This window comes from Microcaecilia unicolor, chromosome 4 (assembly GCF_901765095.1).
Source record: "Microcaecilia unicolor chromosome 4, aMicUni1.1, whole genome shotgun sequence".
NCBI classification, from domain to species: domain Eukaryota; kingdom Metazoa; phylum Chordata; class Amphibia; order Gymnophiona; family Siphonopidae; genus Microcaecilia; species Microcaecilia unicolor.
The window spans coordinates 1,881,108-1,901,242 of record NC_044034.1 but is presented as its reverse complement, the minus strand read 5'-3'; positions in this window follow the sequence as shown (position 1 = coordinate 1,901,242).

Below are 20,135 nucleotides of genomic sequence, written 5' to 3'. Positions count from 1 at the left end.
AAGTTACGTCAGACGAGGGCAGGACACAGGGAGGGAAGGTCCGAAGGGAGGTGATCTGCAGATTGCCGTTGCTGTGCTAGTTTCACATGGAGCGAGGTCGAGGTGAGGCGCTATGATTTGAATTCAGGGGGTTCGGCTCAGTGGTGGACAGAGGGGGGCGGGTGAAGGGGACTGCGGTGCCGGACCCCCCCTTGGAGGCCTGGGCCCAGGGAATTTTGTCCCCCCTGACCCCCTCTCGGCGGCCCTGCCTTTATGACAGCTTCAGATGTTATGGTTAGTCCTATTGGGGGAAGGGAAGGGAAATGGGACTTGATATGCTGCCTTTCTGAGGTTTTTGCAACTACATTCAAAGCGGTTTACATATATTCAGGTACTTATTTTGTACAAGGGGCAATGGAGGGTTAAGTGACTTGCCCAAGAGTCACAAGGAGCTGCAGTGGGAATCGAACCCAGTTCCCCAGGATCAAAGTCCACTGCACTAACCACTAGGCTACTCCTCCACTCATTCCACCAATAAGAGCCAACCTCATCAGTGATGTCACAATGGCTTGATAGCCCGATACTTGGCTCACTTCTGATATTGTGATGTCATAAGGGAAAGAGAAATGGGACTTGATATATTGCGTTTCTGAGGTTTACATTCAAAGCGGTTTACATATATTCAGGTACTTATTTTGTACCAGGGGCAATGGAAGGTTAAGTGACTTGCCCAGAGTCACAAGGAGCTGCAGTGGGAATTGAACTCAGCTCCCCAGGATCAAAGTCCGCTGCACTAACCACTAGGCTACTCCTCCACTAGCAACATTCTATGTAGAAGCCTGCCCTTGCAGATCACCAATGCGGCCGTGCAGGCTTCTGTTTCTGTGTCTGTGTCTGACATACATGCAGGACGTCAGATTCACAGAAACAGAAGCCTGCGCGGCCGCGTTGCTGATCTGCAAGGGCAGGCTTCTACATAGAATGTTGCTAGTGGAATAGCAACATTCCATGTAGAATCTCAAATAGGGAAAGAGAACTGGGACTTGATATACAGCCTTTCTGAGGTTTTTGCAACTACATTCAAAGCGGTTTACATATATTCAGGTACTTATTTTGTACCAGGGGCAATGGAGGGTTAAGTGACTTGCCCAGAGTCACAAGGAGCTACAGTGGGAATCGAACTCAGTTCCCCAGGTTCAAAGTCCACTGCACTAACCACTAGGCTTCTCCTCTACTCCAGGTCCCTGGAGTAGCCTAGTGGTCAGTGCAATGCACTGTAGAGAAGGAAACCTAGGCCTATAACCCCACTCTAACTGGTACACTTGTATGGAAAGTGTGAGCCCTCCAAAGCCCAATGAAAACCTACTGTACACCACTATAACAGCCCTTATAACAGATGTCACCTATATGTGGGTACAGTAGGTTTTTGTTGGGTTTTGGAGGGCTCCCCATACAATATAAGGGTGTAATAGTGAGATGTGTACCTAGGACCTTTCATGTGAAGTCCACTGCTCTGCTAGGATGTCTGTGTGGCCAGTCTACTAAGAATGCTGGCCCCTCATATATCCTAATGGCTTGTTTTGTACATTTTCCCTTGGACATTTTTTTTTCATATATGGTCCAAAAAGATAGATGCACTGAGCACAAAAGCATCTAGGAAATGGCCACTTTTGAAACAAAAAGTTGGACGTTTTTCTAGTTTGAAAATAGCCATGTTCACTACTGCATTTTTAGACTTAATAATCATTTAGATGTCATATCGAAAATGACCCTCTTAGTGTTTAGAGTTTAAGACCTTATATGGAATGAGGTCTTTCACTTCTCCAGTTACTGTTTTTTCAGTTAAACATTTTAACACTTGATTAAGTACAATATTAAAATTAGGTTACCCAACCTTGGGGTCATCTTTGACTCTTCTCTCTCCTTCTCTGCTCATATCCAGCAAATTGCCAAGACCTGTCGTTTCTTTCTTTACAACATCCGTAAAATCCGCCCCTTTCTTTCCGAGCACTCTACCAAAACCCTCATCCACACCCTTGTCACCTCTCGTTTAGACTACTGCAATCTGCTTTTTGCTGGCCTCCCACTTAGTCACCTCTCCCCTCTCCTGTCGTTCAAAACTCTGCTGCCCGTCTCGTCTTCCGCCAGGGTCGCTTTACTCATACTACCCCTCTCCTCAAGACCCTTCACTGGCTCCCTATCCGTTTTCGCATCCTGTTCAAACTTCTTCTACTAACCTATAAATGTATTCACTCTGCTGCTCCCCAGTATCTCTCCACACTCGTCCTTCCCTACACCCCTTCCCGTGCACTCCGCTCCATGGATAAATCCTTCTTATCTGTTCCCTTCTCCACTACTGCCAACTCCAGACTTCGCGCCTTCTGTCTCGCTGCACCCTACGCCTGGAATAAACTTCCTGAGCCCCTACGTCTTGCCCCATCCTTGGCCACCTTTAAATCTAGACTGAAAGCCCACCTCTTTAACATTGCTTTTGACTCGTAACCACTTGTAACCACTCGCCTCCACCTACCCTCCTCTCTTCCTTCCCGTTCACATTAATTGATTTGATTGCTTACTTTATTTATTTTTTGTCTATTAGATTGTAAGCTCTTTGAGCAGGGACTGTCTTTCTTCTATTTTTGTGCAGCGCTGCGTATGCCTTGTAGCGCTATAGAAATGCTAAATAGTAGTAGTAGTAGTAGTAGTAGTAGTAGCTATGAAGAACATTTTTTATAAATCAATTCTGGAACATTCTTTTTCTTATCAAAGCACTAAAGTATGGAATAATATTCCTTTACAAATCACACTCATTTCATCTTATATTTTATTTCATAAAGTTTTGAAGGCATACCTATTTTACTACTACTACTACTTATCATTTCTATAGTGCTACTAGACGTACGCAGCACTGTACACTTGAACATGAAGAGACAGTCCCTGCTCAACAGAGCTTACAATCTAATTAGGCCAGACAAACAGGACAAACAAGAGATAAGGGAGTATTAAAGTGAGGATGATAAAATAAGGGTTCTGAACAAGTGAATAAGGGTTAGGAGTTAAAATGGGTGATTTTATTTATTTATTTATTAATTTATTTGTTGTATTTGTATCCCACATTTTCCCACCTATTTGCAGGCTCAATGTGGCTTACATTATTCCGTAATGGAGATCGCCATTTCCGGAATGAGAAATAAAGTGGTATTGCATTAAAGTTCATAAGTGACAGAGTAAATTAAGCAGTCGAGTATAGAGAGTTCGGTTTTGTCCAGTTCTGGTATAAGTTTCGTTGTCTGGTGTTTAGGATGGATCATTGTGGTATGCCTTATTGACCAGGTTGGTTTTTAGTGATTTTCGGAAGTTTGTTAGGTCGTGCATTGTTTTTATGGCGTTTGGTAGTGCATTATTTATTTATCACATTTGTATCCCTCATTTTCCCACTGATTGCGGGCTCAAAGTGGCTTACAATAATATTGTAATAAAGTTACAATGCAAAGTACAATTTTGCAATTAAGAGCATTCCATAGTTGCGTGCTTATGTAGGAGAAGCTGGATGCATATGTTGATTTATATTTTAGTCCTTTGCAGCTGGGGTAGTGGAGATTCAGGAATGTGCGTGCTGACCTTTTTGTGTTCCTGGCTGGTAAGTGTATGAGGTCTGACATGTAGACCGGGGCCTTGCCGCAAATGATTTTATGAACCAGGGTGCAAATGTAACATCAGGGCACGCTAGGGAGGTAAAATTCCATGACGAAATCAAGGACTGCTTTATGGAGCAGCTGGTACAGGAGAGAAGGAAAAATTATAGACCTAGTCTTTAGTGGATAACACGATCTGCTGCGGGAGGTAATGGTGCTGGGGCCGCTTGATAACAGTGATCATAATATGATCGGATTTGATATTAGCTTTGAATTAAGTATACATAGGAAATCAAATACGTTAGCGTTTAACTTTAAAAAAGGAGACTATGATAAAATGAGAAGAACAGTGAAAAATAAACTTTCAGGAGCGGCTGCAAGGGTCAAATATTTATATCAGGCGTGGATGCTGTTCAAAAACAACATCATGGAAACCCAGGCCAAATATATCCCGCGTATTAAAAAAGGAGGACGGAAGACAAATGACAGCCGACATGGTTAAAAAGTAAGGTGAAGGAAGCTATTAGAGCTAAAAGAAAATCCTTCAGAAAATGGAAGAAGGAAAAGACCGAAAATAATAAGAAACAGCATAAGGAATGTCAAGTCAAATGCAAAGCACTGATAAGGAAGGTTAAGAGGGACTTCGAGAAAAAGATTGCGTTAGAGACAAAAACACATAGTAAAAACATTTTTTTTTTTAGTAAAAATTTTTTAAAAGTATATTAATAGCAGGAAGCCGGCAAAAGAATTGGTTGGACCGCTAGATGACTGAGGGGTAAAGGGGCGATCAAGGAAGACAAAGCCATAGCGGAGGGATGAAATTAATTCTCTGCTTCAGTCTTCACTGAGGAAGATTTGGGAGAGATACCGGTGCCAGAAATGGTATTCGAAGCTGACGAGTAGGAGAAACTGAATGAATTCTCTATAAACCTGGAGGATGTAATGGGGCAGTTCTACAAATTGAAGAGTAGCAAATCTCCTGGACCAGATGGTATTCATCCCAGAGTACTGATAGAACTGAAAAATGAACTTGCAAAGCTATTGTTAGTAATATGTAATTAATCCTTAAAATCGAGTGTGGTACTGGAAGATCGGAGGGTGGCCAATGTAACGCCGATTTTTAAAAAAGGTTCCAGAGGAGATCCGGGAACTTATGGACCGGTGAGTCTGACGTCGGTGCCGGGCAAAATGGTAGAGACTATTATAAAGAACAAAATTCAGAGCATATGCAAAGGCATGGATTAATGAGACAACGTCAACATGGATTTAGTGAAGGGAAATCTTGCCTTACCAATCTATTACATTTCTTTGAAGGGGTGAACAAACATGTGGATATAGGTGAGCCACTTGAGATTGTGTATCTGGATTTTCAGAAGGCGTTTGACAAAGTACCTCATGAAAGACTCCAGAGGAGTCATGGGATAGGAGGTAGTGTTCTATTGTGGGTTAAAAACTGGTTAAAAGATAGAAAACAGAGAGTAGGGTTAAATGGTCATTATTCTCAAAGGAGAAGGGTAGTTAGTGGGGTTCCCCAGGGGTCTGTGCTGGGACTGCTGCTTTTTAACATATTTATAAATGACCTAGAGATGGGAGTAACTAGAGAGGTAATTACAAGAGGACCTTATGAGACTGGGCGTCTAAATGGCAGATGACGTTTTATGTGAGCAAGGGCAAAGTGATGCATGTAGGAAAGAGGAACCAGAATTATAGCTACGTCATGCAAGGTTCCATGTTAGTAGTCACAGACCAAGAAAGGGATCTAGGTGTCGTCGTTGATGATACATTGAAACCTATAATGCCTTTGTATCGCTCCACGATGTGACCGCACCTCAAATATTGTGTTCAATTCTGGTCGCTGCATCTCAAAAAAGATATAGTGGAATTAGAAAAGGTCAGAGAAGGGCGACCAAAATGATAAAGGGGACGGGACAACTTCCCTATAAGGAAAGACTAAAGCGGCTAGGGCTCTTCAGCTTGGAGAAAAGGCGGATGAGGGGAGATATGATAGAGGTCTATAAAATAATGAGTGGAGTTGAACGGGTAGACGTGAAGCATCTGTTTACGCTTTCCAAAAATACTAGGAGTAGGGGGCATGCGATGAAGCTACAAAGTAGTAAATTTAAAACGAATCAGAGACAATATTTCTTCGCTCAATGTGTAATTCAACACTGGAATTCATTGCCAGAGAATGTGGTAAAGGCGGTTAGCTTAGCAGGGTTTTAAAAAGGTTTGGACGGCTTCCTAAAGGAAAAGTCCATAGACCATTATTAAATTGTACTTGGGGAAAATTCACTATTTCTGGGATAAGCAGTATAAATGTTTTTGTACATTTTTGGGATGTTGCCAGGTATTTGTGACCTGGATTGGCCACTGTTTGTAACAGGATGCTGGGCTCAATGGACCTTTGGTCTTTCCCAGTATGGCAATACTTGTGTACTTATGTAAGGTCTGTTTCACACCCTTCACTCACACAGCATACATACCTCCACCTCTTTCAGCTCCTCTTGTAGTTCTAAGTAGTTCTGCTCCAATTTCCTCCAGTTTTTGCTCAGTTGTGGCATCTCAAATTCGAGTATCTCTTTCAGAAGCAGCTCCTCCATACCACAGTGGTTGATACTCATATCAATGACGTGTACATTCTTAAAGAATGATGGCTCCAGCACTGGAAAGTCAAATTGAAACAGCAGAAAGAGTAGATCTATGATAAAGGTCTGGGCAAGATGTCTGAATCAGTCTGACTAGAGAGAATGATATATTGTTTATACAGTTAGCTGCACACAAAATCACTTTTCACACAGAGATAGTCTGTAAAAAGGTTGGTCTCCAGCTGAGTAATAAGTGCTTAATAAATTCACTTGGACAAGTCTGGACAGTGCAATAGAAAACGTAAAACTGTCCAGTAACTGACCAAGCATTTCCGAAGTCCATAAGAAAGACAAGAAACAGAAATGCTGTGTTGAGTCAGACCAAGGATAAGGAAGCCATGCTGGTGGCCCAACAACAACCTTGATGGCCCTTTACGTTCACACCACCTAATAATCTTATAGAACAACCCTTGACCTGCTACTCTCTTTCTCCCTCACCATGACTCCATAGGCCTGGTTTGACAGTTCCATTTGGGGAGGGGCAAAATATGGGCTGTGACACATTATCATATCCATTTGCATATATACATCTCATACATATTCATTATGGTTATCTCAAAAATAGACTGGCTAGGAACCCTGTTTATTTTTCAATGAGCCAGCACCACTACTACTACTACTACTACTTGACATTTCTAAAGCGCTACTAGGGTTACGCAGCGCTGTACAGTTTAACATAGGACAGTCCCTGCTCAAAGGAGCTTACAATCTAAAGGACAAATGTACAGTCAGTCTAGATTTCCTGAAAGGTATAAAGGTTAGGTGCCGAAAGCAACATTGAAGAGGCACCAAGGGAAGCTTGCCGCATGGTGCCCTCGCTCATACCCCCATGAATTATCAAGGACAGTGCACACTATCCCTCCCCCCTTCCCGTCCCCTCAATACACCTCCAACTGGGAAAACAGAATAAGCTGGGTGGAAATATACCCTAGCAGAACAACAGACAGCACAAAAGGGGATCAGCAACTCCACCTCCTGACCTTCCATCTCCCCATGACTTCCACCCCCTCCCCCAACACACACACAAAAGGCAATTCTCTAACACAGCATCTATATGGAGCCTATTCTATAAAGGAAGGTAGGCACCTACTTTCTTTCACAGGTACCTCAATATATGTGTCCTGTTACAGAACTGCCCTTAAAATATCCCTTCCAGTTGACCTCCACGTTCGTCCTTCAATTCATCTGAGGTAGTCAATGACTCAACTGTTTGGGGAGACTCTGAAGAGTGGGGCTAAGCTTGGGTGGGATGTGGGATGTGGGATGGGGTATGATGGGGCAAGTTAAAATTCTTATGGTGAGGGGGGGTATTTTTGAACACAGCAAGGAAGGACCCCTTTAAAGTCTATCTGGTGCAGAGCCAGCAGCTTTCCACCTCCAATTATCTCTCTTACCGATAATATGCCCACTTAACACAAGTCCAGGGAATCTAAATAATGTACAGCAAAATAATACAGAACAACAACACAGTGGAGGAAGCAAGATATTAAACAGAATAGTATTTGCAGTGTCCAGGTAATATGTGTGTAACCCCCTGCAGTGGCGTAGGAAGGGGAGGGGCGGTGGGGCGGTCCGCCCCGGGTGCACGCCGCTGGGGGGTGTCAGTGCCTCGCTGGTTCCTTGCTCTCTCTGCCCCAGAACAGGTTACTTCCTGTTCCGGGGCAGAGAGAGCAAGGAACCAGCGAGGCGCTGACACCCTCCCAGCGGCGTGCTCTTGGCGGAATTGCCCGCCCACCCGCCCCTCTACCGCCTTCCAGGTATGTTCTCGCGGGCGGGGGGGGGGGGGGGTGTTGCGCTACGGAGGGGGGAGGGTGCGTCACGCTGCACCCGTGGGGGGGGGGGGGGTGCGCAGCGGCGACCCGCCCCGGGTGTCAGCTGCCCTCGCGACGCCACTGACCCCCTGTTATACTGGAGCCCTGTGTGGGAGGAACCCAGCATGAAAATAATCATGAGTCCATCTCACACTGGAGGATGTCCTGATTCGTGGAGTCTCAGTGTGGGCTGCAGCTGTTGAATTACTCTTTAAGGAAGAGAAGTGCTGTGAAACTTGTCATTGGTAGCCTGTGTCTACATAAGTACATAAGTATTGCCATACTGGGACAGACCGAAGGTCCATTGAGCCCAGCATCCTGTTTATAACAGTGGCCAATCCAGGTCACAGGTACCTGGCAAGATCCCAAAACAGTACAATACATTTTACGTTGCTTATTCTAGAAATAAGCAGTGGATTTTCCCCAAGTCCATTTTAATAATGGTCTATGGACTTTTCCTTTAAGAAGTCATCCAAACCTTTTTTTAAACCTTGCTAAGCTAACTGCTTTTACTACATTCTCTGGCAACGAATTCCAGAGTTTAATCACATGTTGAGTGAAGAAATATTTTCTCTGATTCGTTTTAAAATTAAGGAGTCACGGGATAGGAGGCAATGTCCTTCTGTGGATTAAGAATTGGTTACTGGACAGAAAACAGAGGGTAGGGTTAAATGGTCATTTTTCTCAATTGAGGAGGGATCTGTACTGGGACCAGTGCTATTTAACATATTTATAAATGATCTGGAAATTGGAACGACAAGTGAGGTGATTTAATTTGCAGATGAAACTAAACTATTCAAAGTTGTCAAAACGTATGCAGAATATGAAAAATTGAAGGAAGACCTTAGGAAACTGGGAGTCTGGGCATCCAAATGGCAGATGACGTTTAATGTAGACGAATGCAAAGTGATGCACATTTGGAAGAATAATCTGAATCATAGTTATCTGATGCTAGAGTCCACTTTAGGAGTCAGCACTCAAGAAAAAGACCTAGAAATCATTGTAGACAATACACTGAAATCTTCTGCCCAGTGTGCGGCAGTGGCCAAAAAAGCAAACAGGATGCTAGGAATTATTAGGATAGGGATGGAAAATAAGACCACTTTCTGGTTACATCTGGCCAGACATTACTGAGCCAAGGTCAAAGTTCTATTGTCATTCAATTTGGCTTATCTAGCGCTTTTGACCTAGTAGACCACAATATCATGCTATTTGCTTCTTGACTTGTTAGGGATCAAGGGCCCCGTCCTATCTTGGTTTCAGGGTTTTCTTACTAGATCATATAGAGTGAAAATGCAAGGTGATTATTCTGATCCTTGGGATGTGGTGTGTGGAGTCCCTCAGGGGTCCCCCATTTTGCCCATATTGTTTAACATTCTTATGAAACCGTTAGCAGATTATTTAAAATCACTTCAGTTGAAGTTTTATACATATGCAGAAGTAATCTTCTTATGAGCTTAATATGTTGCATTGCTTACAGGCAGTTGAGGATTGGGTATGTTCATTTAGGCTGAAATTAAACAAGAAAATAACTACATTTCTTTGGATTGGTCCTATAGCCTATCTGGGAGATAACCCTACAATTAAGTTAGGTACTTTTGATATATCCCTCAATGGAGTCTCAAGAGTTGTAGGCGTAGGCCTAGATGGCCAACTCTGCTTCAAGGCCCAAGTTAATAAGGTGGTCAGTAAATCCTTCATTTTACTAAAAAAAAACTTTGGGTTATTTGTAAGTATTTTGACCCACAGATTTTTTTTTGTCTAGTGGTGCAGGTCTTTAATTCTGCCATTATTGGATTATTGCAATTCTATTTATATAGGCTGTATAAAATTTTTAATTATGAAGCTACAGAGGGTACAAAATGCCACAGTTAGAGTTATCGTTTTGGTAGGTAAATTTGACTCCATTTCTCCTTTCATGTCACAGTTATACTGGTTGCCAATGGAAGCTAGATTGCAACTTAAAGTTTTGGTATTGACCTTTAGGGCTCTCCATGGAGATATTCCAAGTTATTTAATAGATCATTTTATTTTATTTTTTTAATAGGAAACATGGGAGAGTCACCAGAGATCTTCTGTTTCTAAAGGCTCGGTGCTCTTTAAAATCCTCTCTGTCCCACCAAGCAGCATCCAGTTGGAACTCTCTTCCATCTTTCTAACGACATATAGAATATTCTTCAAGTTTTGGAAATTACTTAAAACTCTTCCTTTTGGAAAGTATGTCATATAATTCATAATTTATCCATATTTTGTCTGAGCGTTAATGTTTGTCCTTGTTGAACTTCTGGCAGTTTGCTCCTTCTCTTGTTACCTGCTCAGAACTTGTCAGTTGTAGTGAGTTATAAGACCTAATGTAATGTAATATAATGTATCACTCCACGGTCCAACCTCACCTTGAGTACTGTATTTCATTCTGGTTGCTGTATCGATATAGCGGAAATAGAAAAGGTTCAAAGAAGAGCAACCAAAATGATAGAGGAGATGGAACTGCTCCCATATGAGGAAAGGCTAAAGAGGTTCTTCAGCTTGGAAAAGAAATGGCTGAGGGGGATTTGATTCAGTTCTACAAAATCCTGAGTGGTGTGGAACGAGTGGAGATGAATCGATTTTTCACTTAGTCAAAAAAGTATAAATACCAGGGAACACTCAATGAAACTGCATGGAACTCATTGCTGGAGGATGTGGTGATAGTGGTTAGCGTATCTGGGTTTAAAAAATACAATTTCCTGGAGGAAAAATCCATAGTCTGTTATTGAGAGGGACATGGGGGAAGCCACTGGTTGCCCTGGGATTGGTAGCATGGTATGGTGCTACTAATTGGGTTTCTGCCAGGTACTTGTGACCTGGATTGGCCACTGTCAGAAGCAGGATACTAGGCTAGATGGACCACTGGTCTGACCCAGTACGGCTATTCTTATGTTCTTATGAGATAGCGTCTGCTCTTGTTATGAAATTACATTGGCTCCCAATTAAAGTCAGAATAGTCTTCAAACTCTGCACTTGTTTTTAAAATGTTATATGGTTAAACCCCAGATTATATGCAACCATTAACTGATCTCCCCCTCCGTAATGCTCTTCCTGGCTCTAGAGAATATTTAACCCTCCATTACCCTAGTTGCAAAAAAGTGATCTATAAGTCCGTTTCCCCATACCAATGTACTAAGTGGTGGAATTCCCTCCCGAAACTAATCAGATGTGAGCCTAATTATTTGAAATTCAGGAAGATCCTCAAAGCCTTTTTGTTCAAGAAATTTCTCAATGATGAACAGTATCAATCAGTTCCCCTAAAATTATAAAAACCATTTCTCTGTTTTACTTCTTATACCAATCTCTTTTGTAACTTTCATCTGATATCTACTTATGTTTCATTTAGTTATTATCAAAACTATATAATGAATCATTCACTGTTTTATCTGCTTCATTATTATATTACTCTGTACAACTCAAACTGCTTTTTGGAGTTTGAACCTGATTTGTTTGGGAAAATGTGGGATATAAATGATATAAATAAATAAACCACCTTTCAATTTCAACAATCCCAGGTCTTATTCTTCCAACCTCCTTTCTTCAAACAATACAATTTTTCAATGAATCTTCAAAACTTTTAAATTCTTGCCTCAGTAGTGCAAAATTGCCCAAACTTAATTTTATGGCAATTCTAAACTGCACTAAGATCTTCATCAGCTTCTATTGTTTATATGTCATCTTAAGACACTTATCTTAAATACATTCGGACTGGGGGGCTCAGATGTGTCCGACATGCATGTTTTGCCTCCTGGCTGTATCAAGGACCTCCCCCTTACGCCGATCTAGCGCCAGCTTGACCCATTTATCAAAGGAACAATTCCGTTATTTGGAAGTGACTGATCTAGAATACTGCCGTTATTTGGTAAGATAATTAAATAAACAGTATGAGGTGGTGGTTCAGACGAGTGCTCTACTTCCTTTGATTTTCTAAGTATTTCTACGGTAGGCAGTATAAAATGTATTGTTCTTAAGGTGGATTGCAGTATAAAAGGGAATAATGGAACAAAAAATCCATTGAAATACTAAGCCGCGTGGCACCTACGCGCACCCAATGCACATCAATTTTGAGTTTAGGGGCACAGCTTCTGTATGAATCTTGGGTCCTTACTGTGATGGAGCTCTTGTTACGGGGATGTGAGGAGAGACGATTTGGGCTCCATATTGAAAACAATAATTAGGCAGGAGAGGTTCCTGCTCGCTTAAGTCACACTAAGTGGGTCAGAAGGGGTAGGTAACCACAGTGCTGAATATCTCCTCTCCGGTTAATATCAGGGTACTGGAGATGGAGTTCTTCAGCGAGATTCAGTGGCAGTGCCTGCTTAGCCACATCGGTGGTACTCACATGGAGGTCAAATCTATAACTAGGCGACACAATTTGGGCAGCTGGATGCCATATGCTGAGCACCAAGATTCTGTTATGGACTAGTAGTATAAACTGGCATCAACCCTTATGCCATGTCAGCAGTATTCTGTACATTTACCCCCTTGCATTTGGCACTTAAAATGCTTCAGCCTATGTTTACCATTTAATTGTTTCTATTCTATCAATTTACGTGCACAACTGGAGCCAAACTATAGAATGAGGGGGAGAACTTCCAGATGTTTCTGTTTAATCATCACAAACCAGAGTAGGGTGGGTAGACTCATCCAAAAGACACAAAAATTCTTGTATGTGAGATTTATTGAAAAGGTACCAAAAGACTTGACACAGTGAGCATGTTTCAGCGCATGGGCGTCTGCCTCAGGAGTCTGAAAATCTGGTGTACACTCTTTACTCCTGTCCATATGGAAGGAGTTGCTAAGCAATCATATACCAAGTCAAAGACAACTTCAAATTTAAAAGGAACTATTGGGAAGTCAAACTGCTTCCATTTTCCTGTATGCAGAACTGGATGGACTCCTGAGGCAGGTCCCTATGCACCAAAACACACCCACTGCATTTTCAATAAATCTCACGTACAAGAATTTTTGTCTACCCACCCTCCTCTTTGGTTTGTGCATACTATGCCTGTAGGGATTGAGCCTTCCTCCATGTCCAGTTTACAATGCAATCACTGGTGCCATCCAAGACCCAAATATTCCTGTGATATGGCCTGGCTCAGAATAGCTAAATCTGTTTTAACAGGCAGCAGTCAGTGTTCAGAAAAACCGTCAGCTGGATCCTGTCCCATCTCTTCTTCTTGTCAGCAGTGGTGAAGAGAGAGACTCAGTTCCTACTATCAGTGATATGGTGAGGAGAGGAGAGACATATGACGCTCTTCTTACCGTTAGCAATGGTACCAAGAGACAGGGAGGTGCTCAGATACAGCTGGAAGAGAGGGTGGATGGAAAAGGGCTGAGCTGTTCTTTCAATCTGGAAACATTTTTTCCGCTCTATTAACACAGATAGGATGGGACTAGATGGTCTTCTCTCAACTGTCGTAACCAGAACACATTTACCTAGAGCAGAACAAAATTACATAGTTATTAAACAAAAGCTCATGTCTTGGAGATCCTTTTTCACACTTCCCCCAGTCAGAAACAGCCGCTGATTGGTTAGATGGCTTGCGGCTAAACATGAATATTCAGCAGGAGATAGCCGGTTATTTACGGTTAGTGCCTATCACTAAACCAGCTATGTCACGCAACTTACCTGGTTAGGCGCGGGTATTCAGCGCCTAACCAGATAGGACAACTTATGCAGTCAGACTTAAGCGCTAAACCTATCTTTAACCACTAACAACTTAACCAGTCAGCACTGAATATCAGCTTAACCAGTCAACTTTTTAGAGGCAAAAAAAAAGGATATTCAGTGCCGGTGTCTGGATATGGCCCAGCACTGAATATGCCAGTTTAATGCCGGAGCAGACGACAAAAGCGCTGCCCGCTGCAGTCCTATTGGGACCACTGTGTATAGACAGTACACAGAGAGTGACCGACTGCTGCAGTGTGACGTCTCTGCTAACACTCTCACTTACGTACAGAACCTTTCCTCTGCCCAATGCTCTCATCCATGTAAAGATCCTTTCCTCCCCCATCTATCATCTAATCTAATACAGTTATTAGTTACTTGCCTATTCCAAATAGGTCCTAAGCGGTATATAAAATAAAAAAAAGTTACAGCATACAACATGCAAACTTACAGCAATTTTCATAAAATATCCTGTCATAAACATTTATTAAGAAGAAATGTCTTAATTTTTTCCGAAAGACAATACGAAAGAAGCTTCTGATTAAGGGGTACTTTTACTAAAGTGCGCCAAAAAATGGGCTGCACTAGTGAAGGCGCATGTTTTGGGCGTGCACAGTTCCATTTTTCACTGCACCTGTAAAAAAGGCCTTTTTAAAAATTTTTGACGAAAATGGACGTGCAGCAAAATAAAAATTGTCGCGCGTCTAATTTGAATCTGAGATCTTACCGCCAGCCATTGACTTAGCAGTAAGGTCTCATGTGGTAACCATGCTGCTCCTCTAAGTTTTTTTTTTCACTGTTCCTCTCATTTTATCATAGTCTCCTTTTGAAAGTTAAACGCTAATGTATTTGATTTCCTATGTATACTTACTCCAAAGCTAATATGAAATCTAATCATATTATGATCACTGTTATCAAGCGGCCCCTGCACCATTACCTCCCGCACCAGATCATGCGCTCCACTAAGAACTAGGCCTAGAATTTTTCCTTCTCTCGTCGGCTCCTGTATCAGCTGCTCCATAAAGCAGTCCTTGATTTCGTCAAGGAATTTTACCTCCCTAGGCCCTAGCATGCCCTGATGTTACATTTACCCAGACAATATCGGGGTAATTGAAATCACCCATTATTATTGTGTTGCCTTCCTAATTTCCGATAACATTTCTACATCTGTCTGTTCATCCTGGCCAGGTGGACTGGAACACACCGGGCTGGAACACACTGGACTGGAGTACACCGAACTGGTCCGCACTGCTTCACCTGCACTTAAGCCACTGTCCCCCAGGAGTTGAGCCCCTGGGTTTAAGTGGCCGGCAGGACTTACCGGATACAGGATAACACAGGGGCTGGGACACTAGAACAAGCTTGACAGTACCAGGACCAGGAATGGGACTAGGGCTGAGGGACCACCTCAGACCCTGGAATACCACGCAAGCTTGCACAAACCAGGAACACAGGGCCAAGACAAGACGGAAGTGCACCCAAACACCAAAAGGAAAGGTAGGGAAGCCCCCAGGGGAAAGCAGGGAAATCCAGCAACTCAGAAGTGTTCCTACAGCGTAACCAGACTGAAGTGCTCCTAAGCACCTAACCACAGAATTGCTCCTAAGCACTAAACTAATAGAAGTGCTCCTAAGCACTATACTAACAGAAGTGCTCCTAAGCACTACACTAACAGAAGTGCTCCTAAGCACTACACTAACAGAAGAATGCCTAAGCACTAAACTAACAGGGGTGCTCCTAAGCACCAAGCTACAGCAGTGCTCCACTACACTAAACTAACCAAGGGGAAGCAGGTGAGCCACAAGGAGAAAGTAGGAAAGCTAAACACATAAACTAACAAAGGTACTCCTAAGCACCAAGCTACAGCAGTGCTCCATAGCACTAAACTAACAAAGGTGTTCCTAAGCACTCCACACACAGAAGTGCTTCTAACAGCACCAAAACCAGAAGTACCTCTAACAGCAAAAACAGAAGTGCTTTTAACAGCACCAAAAGGGAAAGCAGGGGAGCCACAAGGAAAAAGTAGGGAAGCTAAACACATAAGTCAAAAGTGCACACTGCACCAACACTAACCTGGACCTAAAGCAAAACGTTGCAAAGACAAAGGCAGAAAGTTCCCAGGTGGCTAATAAGCTCATCACGGCTAAGCTCAGCTGCAGCAATCACAAGGCAGCTAAGGGTGAGACTAGCTGCCAAACTTCCACACAAGACTGGAAGGCTAAAATGTCTGGACCGGAATGAAGAGTCTGGAAAGTCTATGGCAGCCACCGGTTATGGCCACCAGAGGGCGAGAGGAGCACAACCCAAGGGAAAAAAAGAGATTCCTATTATATCTAATTTTTCATTTAGTGTAATATATTCTAACTGTCCCATCTTATTTTTTAGGCTTCTGGCATTCGCATATAGACCTTTCAAACTATGCTTGTTGTTCCTATTTACATCATGCTCAGTACTTGACTGTATTAAATTGCAATCTTTTGTCTGATTTTTATTTTTATTTAAGGACACCTGATTTACTACGGTCTCTTTTGCAACCTCACTATTGGGATACCCTATCTTCCCTGTTTTGATGATATCTTTAAAAGACACCTTATTCCGAACCATGCACTTTTGAACAACTGTCGGCCTTCCCCTAGTTTAAAAGCTGCTCTATCTCTTTTTTAAACGTTGATGCCAGCAACCTGGTCCCAACCTGGTTAAGGTGGAGCCCATCTTTTCGGAATAGGCTCCCCCTTCCCCAGAATGTTGCTCAGTTCCTAACAAATCTAAAACCCTCCTCTCTGCACTATCATCTCATCCACGCATTAAGACTCCGGAGCTCTGCTGTCTCTTGGGTCCTGTGCGTGGAACGGGTAGCACTTTGGAAAATGCTACCCTAGAGGTTCTGGATTTGAGCTTTCAACCCAAGAGACTAAACATGGCTTCCAGAACCTCTCTCCCACATTTTCCTATGTCATTGGTACCAACATGTACCAAGACAGCCGACTCCTCCCCAGCACTATCTAAAATCCTATCTAGGTGACGCGTGAGGTCCGCCACCTTCGCACCAGGCAGGCAAGTCACCAGGCGATCCTCATGTCCACCCCCCACCCAGTTATCTACATGCCTAATAATCGAATCGCCCAATACAACAGCTAACCTTCCCACCTGGGTGGTAGCTCCTGGAGACACATCCTCGGTGCAAGCGGATATTGCATTCCCTGGTGTGCTGGTCCTGTCTACAGGATTACTTCCAGCCTCACCAGGGTGATGTCCTTTTAGGAGGCCTCCCTCCTCCAAGGCAGCACAGGGGCTTCCAGAGTGGAGGCGGGACTTCTCTACAACGTCCCTGTAGGCCTCCTCTATGTACCTCTCTGTCTCCCTCAGCTCCTCCAAGTCAGCTACTCTAGCCTCAAGAGAACAGACTCTTTCACCATCTTTTTAACCCCTTTCTACCATAACTCAACCCCCTACAGAGACTTATCCCCTTCTCCTATACCCCTCACCAGTACCCCAATACCTTTTCAATGTCTCTTATCCTCTCTCCAGTCTTCCAGGTCATTCACATTATGTCTCAACCTTTTCCCACATCATCCCTTTTTCTTGCCCTTTTCTCATATCCCTCATTTCACATCCTGCTTCTTTCCCTCTCCCACCCCCTAGTCCTATCCATCTGCTGCTCCTTCTCTCTGCTGAGCCCCACCCCTCCCAGTCCCATCCCTCTCCTGCTCCTTCCCTCTGCTCACCACCCCTCCCAGTCCCATCCATCTCCTGCTCCTTCCCTCTGCTCATCACCCCTCCCAGTCCCATCCATCTCCTGCTCATCACCCCTCCCAGTCCCATCCATCTCCTGCTCCTTCCCTCTGCTGTGCCCCATCTTTCCCAGTCCCATCCATCCTCTGATCCTTCCCTCTGCTCACCACCCCTCCCAGTCCCATCCATCTTCTGCTCCTTCCCTCTGCTCACCACCCCTCCCAGTCCCATCCATCTCCTGTTCCTGTGGAATAGAGGAGGAGTGGAGGAGTAGCCTAGTGGTTAGTGCAGTGGACTTTGATCCTGGGGAACTGAGTTCGATTCCCACTGCAGCTCCTTGTGACTCTGGGCAAGTCACTTAACCCTCCATTGCCCCTGGTACAAAATATGTACCTGAATATATGTAAACTGCTTTGAATGTAGTTGCAAAAACCTCAGAAAGGCAGTATATAAAGACCCATTTCCCTTTCCCCCTTTCCTCTGCTCACCACCCCTCCATCTCCTGCTCCTTCCCTCTGCTTTGCCTCATCTCTCCCAGTCCCCAACCATCTCCTGCTCCTTCCCTCTGCTCACCACCCCTCCCAGTCCCCAACCATCTCCTGCTCCTTCCCTCTGCTGTGCTCTCCCAGATTCATCCCTTGCCTGTTTGATGGTGTCTTTTTTTGGCAGGCTCTAGTTTTATGGACCCAACTTCCGAGGACTCCTTTTAGCAATTTAAAGTTAAGTTGAAATCCTAATTTTTCAAGCAGCATTTGGCTTGGTTGCTGATTTATGATGATAGTAGTTGGAGACCTGCAAAGATTTTGTATATATGAATTGATGTTTTTAATCGTTATATTTGCCCTGTTTGTGCGTTCATTTTATATTTTATGTGATTTTATTATTTTATACTGGAGTGGAGGAGTGGCCTAGTGGTTAGGGTGGTGGACTTTGGTCCTGGGGAACTGAGGAACTGAGTTTGATTCCCACTTCAGGCACAGGCAGCTCCTTGTGACTCTGGGCAAGTCACTTAACCCTCCATTGCCCCAGGTACAAATAAGTATCTGTATACAATATGTAAGCCGCATTGAGCCTGCCATGAGTGGGAAAGCGTGGGGTACAAATATAACATAAATAAAAAAACCACTCTGATTTGTAAAAGGCTGGTATATCATGGGGCCCTGTAGGCACCTAAGTGCACCCAACACACATCAGTTTGGAGTTCCCGCCCGGCTACCTCATGGCCCTTGCGGTAATTTCATTTTTTATGCGCATCCGCTATGCGTGCCAGAAAATAATTTTTATTTTACAGTGCGCAGCAGAAATCGGGCAGTAATCGTCATTCTACACATATAGACGATTACCGCATGGTTACTGTGTGAGACCTTACCACTAAGTCAATGGCTGGCAGTTAAGGTCTCAGACCCAAAATGGATGTACGCCAATTTTTATTTTGTCACACGTCCATTTTCAGCAAAAATTAAAAAAGGTATTTTCTACAGGCACGCTGAAAAATGGATCTGCATGCGCCCAAAATATGCACCTACACTACCACAGCCCACCTTAGTGGCCCTCGGATTTGTTAATTTAACTTTTGTCTCAATAATCTTTTTCTTCATCTCGGGTATACAATTCATTTCTATTAAGATATCCTACTGTTAAAGGACTACGTTACAAGCTTCAACTAGATTTGATGTTCACTTCCCGTGTCATCGTTACATGGAATGATCTACCCCAATATACTAGAGCTGAGCCAAACTTTCTTCAGTTTTGAAGAAAACTGAAAACTTTTTTTTATTTGATAAGTTTTAAGAGGTTTTTTTTTATTTGATAATTTGGATGTTATTTTTATATATTCTAATGTATCTCTGCTGATGTATTATGTCTGATGTAATTCTCCATATGTATTACATGGACTTCTTACACTGTAAGCCGCCTAGAACCACCGGTTGGGTTTTGTGCGGTAAATAAGTTCCACATTAGATTAGCTACTGAAAATTAATTTATTGGGTCCTTGGTTTAAGTTGATTGTGTCTGAATTTTACACTTGGTGAACTGTATTTGCTGTTAGTAACTCTGAATAGTATTGTACATTAGAGGCATGGTATAGGTCAAAATTGTGTTGCATTGTATTAATAAAGATCCCCACCTTCACCGGCTGCTGCCTGGAGCTTTGTATCCAGGTCTGGGTCACTGGCTGTGATCACCAATAATCTACTGGAAGGATTCTCTTGGTCACTGTCTTGCTTGAGATTGGAAGTGCTTTGATCCTGAAGACTGTCCGTGTCTGGTTCCAGTAAGTCCCCTGTGAACAGAATCATTAGTTGATGATTTATTAAGGTACAGCACAACTTCAGTCAAGACAGGAAGGAAGAGTGAGAGCTGGAGAAAGATGCCTGGATGCATAGGCGGTCGGTGGCCCAACTGTTTGGGGAAGCTAAGGGGGCGGGGTTATGGGCAGGGCCAGGGGTGGAGCTTAAATCCATAATTGTCTGATAACACACAGAAAAAATAAATAAATACAAATAAAAGTCACAATTAATACCTTTTATTAAATTTAGATATTAGATATGTATCATATGTCAAAGAATAAAGTGGTTGCTCAAAGCATATTCTAAGCACAATCGCTCAACTGCAAAACACTATGCACAACTTT